Source organism: Misgurnus anguillicaudatus, chromosome 24 (assembly GCF_027580225.2).
Source record: "Misgurnus anguillicaudatus chromosome 24, ASM2758022v2, whole genome shotgun sequence".
Classification (NCBI taxonomy): domain Eukaryota; kingdom Metazoa; phylum Chordata; class Actinopteri; order Cypriniformes; family Cobitidae; genus Misgurnus; species Misgurnus anguillicaudatus.
The window spans coordinates 47,687,713-47,694,176 of record NC_073360.2 but is presented as its reverse complement, the minus strand read 5'-3'; the positions used below and the strand labels follow the sequence as shown (position 1 = coordinate 47,694,176).

Genomic DNA, 6,464 nt, shown 5'->3' with positions numbered 1-6,464 from the left:
TTTAAAAGTCATTTTATTCATCTGAATCTGCAAATATGAATTTTGTTGTTGGTGTAGTTGTCTTCTTATGGCCACCACCATCCATCCATTCTGGCTCATGATGTACTTAAAATATGATGACAGCATCTAAAGAGGTAAAAAAACAAGTTATTACATTTTTAAAAAATGCTGCATTTTAGCCCATGTACACTTTTTTTGTTGTTAATGCACATCAGGGCAAGATCCGTGTTCTTTAATGGTCTGACTTGAAACATTGCATAGCCATCTGATGAAGGAAGAAAGCTGTTGTGTTTACATAGATGACAATGAGGTTCAATCAAGATCATCTACAGTGCATTCAGAAATTATTCAGACCCCTTTCACTTTTTATTTTTATGTTGTTGTGTGATACTGTAATTGTTTAGACATTAATAATAATTCAGTAAAAACTTTTGCTAATGTATGAAAAAAGAAAAACTGAAATATCATATTTACATTATACATATTCAGACCCTTTGCAACAACATCTGCAATTTAGCTCCGTTGCCTCCATTTTTTCTTGATGGTTGCTGAGATGTTTCTACACATTAAAGGGTCCTGATGAACACGAAGATTTTTTGAGGAATGTCTGTAACCAAACTGAACAGGAGCACCATTGACCTACATAGTAGGATAAAAGAATACTATGGAAGTGAATGGTGCTTCTGATCGTTTGGTTACAAATGAATCCAATACTGAATGCTTAAGTGATATCGACCTTATATTTTCGACACCCCAAAATGAGATGCATAACAAAACAAAAAATATTGACTGGTTGCTTTATGTGTAGATCTAACAGTCTCTTGTGCAGTCCCTTAACAATGAAAGCTTAGATGGATGCCAGAAGTACCGTAGCCTTCAAGGCAGCTTCTGCAGTGAAGCAGTTCGAGCTCACCGTTGGTCAGATGAGTAGCGCAGATATGGTGAGATAGAAATGAGACTGTTTTTGAAATCAGCTTGAAATGTTTCGAGCATTTAAGTGATGTGTTTCCGTGTTTTCACATGTCCGTGGCACAATTTTCTTTTTCGTGCCAGTTTCACGTATTGGGGTTAGATTTGTGGTTTTCGTCAGATTTTTAAACTGTTTTCGCGCTAGGATAAAGTTGGTTTATACGTTTATTTGTCAGAAATTTAAACTGTTCTTGCTTGGGGTTAGAGTTGGGTTAGGGTGAGGATGTCATTTTATGAAACAGAAAGTTGTTCTAACCCCGATCCCAAGCGACAATGGTAAGAAAATAGGAAAAACAATTGAACAACCAATACGTGAAACTGGCACGAAAAAGAAAGTCGTGCCACGGACACGCGAAAACACGTCACTTAAATGTTTGAAACATTCTCATTCCCATCTTACCATATCTGCGCTACTCATCCTACCAACGGCGAGCTCGAACTGCCCCACTGCAGAAGCTGCCCTGAAGGCCCCGCTGAGGGCTTAAACCAGTAACGAGCATTTTGATCGGTCGTTTTTGTGAACCAATCATATTCTTTCTGCCCTCAGAACATGTTTTGAGTAAAGGAAAACTCCTACGTGCACTTCAGAACCTCTGGACTGTCTGTGTGGGACTTCAAACTCGCCCAAACCAGCAAGGCATCTTGTTAGCAGACATCCCTACCTGATCAAAAACTTGATTATGAGATGTTCTAATCCTATTTTTAATATAAGTTTTACAAACTTACCACTGGTGATCTGGCAAAACAAAGACTTATGAAACATCATCTTCCCAAATCTCCTCTTCAGGCTCATCTTAGCGACCATTGCATTTGATAAAGTTCAGAAAAAGAAAAACATATTTCATTAGTACAGAAACATAAATGTAATGTTTTGGTTAGAAGAAAACTGTGGCCAAAGTACAACTTTTAAAGAAATTAAGAATGTTTCCATTAGGGCTGCAGCTATCGATTCTTTTTATAATCGATTAATCTAGCACTGAATCGATCGATTAATCGAGTAATCGGATAAAATTTTGTGTGTGTTTTTAAACAACCAAAACAAATAATGCATCACGAAAATGACTTGGCTGTAAAATGTTCAAGCATTTGGCTTTTATTTCTTAAAAAAACAGAGGTATTTGGCTCCAAACAATAAGCCTATTTATTTCAATTTTACCCATTTATTGTTTATAAGTGCCAGTGCCAACAATTAAACACTTTCATTTATTAATATGCACAACAGGTTTCATGCTGTAATCTAGCCCTGACATCAAAGTAAATATCTGGTTTATGTACATTTCTACACCTGCAGCATTTACCATTAGGCTACTAACATATAATATATCATTTCTGGGGTGACCCTTTTTGCTATGGTAACAACCTGTGTGTGCCCGCGCACGTGACACCTGTGTTTGTATGTGTGCACGCGTTCTTCTGTGCATGAGGAAGAAGATACCCCAGTCAGACCAGTTGCTTCATTGCAATAGAACGCTGCATTTGGTTTGCATCACTTGCATTGCGGTGCATTTTAGGTTAAGAATCCGTTTGAAAAATCACAACATCACGTCCCGGTGAATACAGTGAATGCATGCAGCTGAAATTATTGTTGCGTGGCTACATAAAAGTTTAAGCATATGTGATGCATTGCGCGATCGGTCTGACTCGCGTGAGAGAGAATAACTTATGCTAAACTCCAATAAGACAGAGATTATTATTATTGAACAAAATATGTCAGATTACAAGTTGCCCATATATGATTGCACTGTGGTGCCGTTTTTTGGTACACACACCTGTAAAGTGCATGCGTGTGTGAAGGGGTTCTATTTAAAGCTATATAGGCTACTCTCCTGCAATTGAACGTTAATACGTTTACTACTTAAAAACATAAACGCTAAACATCATATCTAGTCAAACCGCATAACGACATCGCTACAAATACAGTATGGGATTAAAATCAGCGGAAGCTACGTTACCTTGTTTCAGAGACGCTTGGTGTAACAGCAGTGGATGTTTTCGGTTCAGATGCTGAATGTAATGATAATGTAATGATCCCAAACTTTAGACATCCTCTCTCTGCCGTTTATGGACATATTTACTCTCCGCCATCGCGCCAACTAAATTCAAAAGTACCAAGCGCTATGATGTGCTTCCTGAACATTGAACAATGGTCCGTGTGAATCAGATCTCGGCGCGTGTAGTGCGCGTCATAGAAATTTAACGAGGCTTCGAGGCAGAATTTTTGCCTCGAGGGATTTTTTGAATCGAGTAAATCGAGTAACTCGATGAATCGTTTCAGCCCTAGTTTCCATTTTTGTCATGACACTATTACTTCATTACCTTTTAAGGGGGAATGATTTGGGCATCTGGAAAGACACACGACTTTATCACACTGTGCATTTTATCACACTTCTTCAAATTGCATGGTGATCTGCCTACAATTTAAAACACATAATAAAATAAAAACAAGTCATAGCTCCTTTAAAAAATAAAAAATAAATTGTGAAACACAAGACACTGCATCTTAATTATTAGGATTAGTAGAATTTGATTCGATTACAAAACAAATATTAAATGCATTGTAAGGTTTTTGGGAGGCGCTTCACAAAAAGAAATGGTAAATTACTGATTTTTATTACTAAATGGTAGCTTGGTGGTGCATTACAAGGGTGGGTGGTAGCTCATGGACATAGCAATAATTAAAAAAATTATGATTAAAGCCATAATACATAAAGATTGGAAAAAATAAATGCTGTTATGTACACCACCACAAAGACCCATTTTTTTCTGTCAACATGAAGCCTCTTTAAAACTTGCATCAACATCCACTATGAACTATGAATTAATGGCGTTCTAAGCGAATCTGCGAGACGTTATTTTTTGTTGATGTTTGAATTGTTTTCAAACAGCCGGAGCGTAGCTAACTCCTCCCCCTCCCTTTCGTGCTTTCATGAACGCGCCCAACCCCTACCGCCAAATCCTTTTTGTCGTTTATTGGCTGGAACACTTTGTTTTGTTTTGTGGTGTAGGTTTGGCCACTGTGTTTATATTGCAGTTTGTGGAGCCTGGGCTGTCTACAGAGATCGCGTTTTTTTACAGTTTGATCAGTGGACAGGCAGCAAGCAGATAGTGAGGAGATGTTTGCTTTATGTAACAAAAAAAATGTATGGTCTAAAACGCGTGAATTCGCTTAGAGCACCTTTAACTTTTGTCTCTGTATACTGAAAACAAAGGGTTTGAAATATGTAGGCCTACATACTGTAATAGGTATAGTGGCATACAAAAGAAATTAATTGCTGTGCTGAAAAGTAACCATTGTATCCTAAATTATTTTCCTAATGACAATGATAAACCAGTCCTGAGAAACAAGTAGCAGGTGTTTTTATAAAGCCACTCTCACTTCTCACCTGTGAAGTTTCTTGTGTTTGTGTGTCATTCTGTTTCTGACCTGACAACCCTTGCTGTCTGTTTCTTGTTCAATCCTGACAATATATAAAATTAGTAAAATTAGTGAAATATTGGAAATGAATTCTATAAATGACCTTTATCAGAACATGAATGCATACACTTGCATACTGCATTTAAGTAATTACTGGAAAATAGCAGAGTTAACACAACATTACCTGATCCAGATGTAGTGGCTGTTGATGCATGAAAATCTCAGCATTGACAAGATCACCATCACTTTTCTAAATTGAAGGTTTCTGATAATGAAAACATTACAAAAGAGTTATAAAATATACTGAAAACAAGAGTACATTTGTCTACAAATATTTTCAATTTCCATTAAAACGTGCTAATTATTCAACAAGAGAAGTGAGCAGAATTACACCATTACAGTTCATTTCAATTCGAATAGAACATGCCAACTTACACGACTTCACCTTTTCATACAAAGGAGTTAACCCTACTGAAAAATCCAGCTAAGACCAGCATAAGCTGGTGAACTGGTTTTAGCTGGTCTCCCAGCATGGTTTTAGTTGGTATTGCTGGTGTCGCAAGCTGGTCTAGCTGTGTTTTGGTCCCATTTTAAGCTGGTCTAGCTGGACTTAGCTGGTCAGATGGAAGACCAGCTGACCCACCAGCTTAAACACTTTTCCAGGCTAGGAGGACCATCTTAAACCAGCTCCTGCACCTTAAACCAGCTACCAGCTTATGCTGGTCTTTGCTGGATTTTTTAGTAGGGAAGTGTTTCATACCGCTTTAAATCATGGATACAGCGCGAGGGACCGCAGGTTCGAGCATAAACGTAATGTAACATGTGATTAACCGATTGCCTTGGAAACACTAAGGTTACGTTGACTATCTAGTAGTCCCTTTAAACTTTATAACTGCATTTATACACATTACCCCGTCGTGAAAACCTCCGCATGATTAATGTCGGATTCGACCCCCATTGTATAACGTCATCAATAAGTTTAGATTAATGTCATTAACACAAATTGCTAAATGTATCCGTTATTGCGAATTCGTAAGCCATAAAACACCAACATCTCATCTAAGTTTTAACACTTAATCAGTAACATGAATTTAAGAGAGAGCAAGCAGCATTAACTGACCGCACTCATCGAGCTGCTCCTCCTTACAAAAGGCTGATAGGTGTCTGTGGCGCCTGTAAGACCTCTCGGATATACAGTATACACTGACTGAACTATGTCGATATTAACACTTTTTCCACCGAAGTAGCCCAAAAAGCACTTACATTTATAACTAGTTGCTTTTCTAAAGTAAAAACAACCAAGTGGTTAAGTTGATAACAACAGATATCATATCACTTGATTAATATTCATATTAACGAAGTCCAATTTCGGGGGCATCCCGTGGACTAGCAAATTAACCACTATAACGGATACATTCCCAACTAACAAAAAAAAAAACGAATTGGCATCGTGCTTTTTGTCATAACACTTTGTGAATAAAATAACATTATGCGTTTTAAACATTGACCTATTGACTTTATATTTCCTTACCTCTTCTTTCTCAGAAGCTTAAATTCCTCATGTGATACGCAAGATCTCGCAGACAGCCATCAGAACCATAGATATCATATAGAAGACTAGATGCCCTATTGGCCGCTGGGGACTGAGAAATACGGCGGCCATCTTAAACCGGTCGTACTCCTAGTTTCGTTGCATGGCAGCAGATAAGATGCCAGCTAGGAGCACTGTTCTAATCGGCAGACCATCGCAAATAGAGCCCGGAGGATTATTTTCACAAGTACTTTTTAACATTGCGGTACCATTGGTTGTATTTTGTGAATAGAATATTACCAGAAAATTGAAAAAGAGCCAGGATTATTGATTTTACTGTACTGAAATCGTAGCCATCATCTGCCAAGGGAAATTCCCTTCTCAATATTTAAAAACACATCATTAGTCATCATAGAAAAATATTACAGGACTATAGGCTTCCTTGTCACTTATTATACCTGAAAATTTTGCCCAATCTTTACCTGAATAAATCTTCCTAACAAAATTTCAAAAATAATATTTCTATCAAAATCTAATCAGTTTCCCTTC

General features: G+C 37.5%; 1 long non-coding RNA gene across 3 annotated transcripts; it reads right to left on the bottom strand.

The window, feature by feature from the left end:
• LOC141361599 (uncharacterized) lies at window positions 1–5,571 on the bottom strand. Of its 3 annotated transcripts, none has more exons than XR_012367746.1 (7): window positions 5,505–5,571; window positions 4,569–4,649; window positions 4,353–4,427; window positions 3,286–3,380; window positions 1,696–1,762; window positions 1,547–1,631; window positions 1–126 (listed from the first exon to the last, which is right to left on the bottom strand). It is a non-coding gene; the product is annotated as an uncharacterized lncRNA (long non-coding RNA). The 3 variants fall into 3 exon arrangements; XR_012367747.1 differs by having other exon boundaries at window positions 1,547–1,627; XR_012367745.1 differs by lacking the exon at window positions 1,547–1,631 and having other exon boundaries at window positions 5,505–5,570.
• Between the last annotated feature and the right edge of the window lie 893 nt (window positions 5,572–6,464).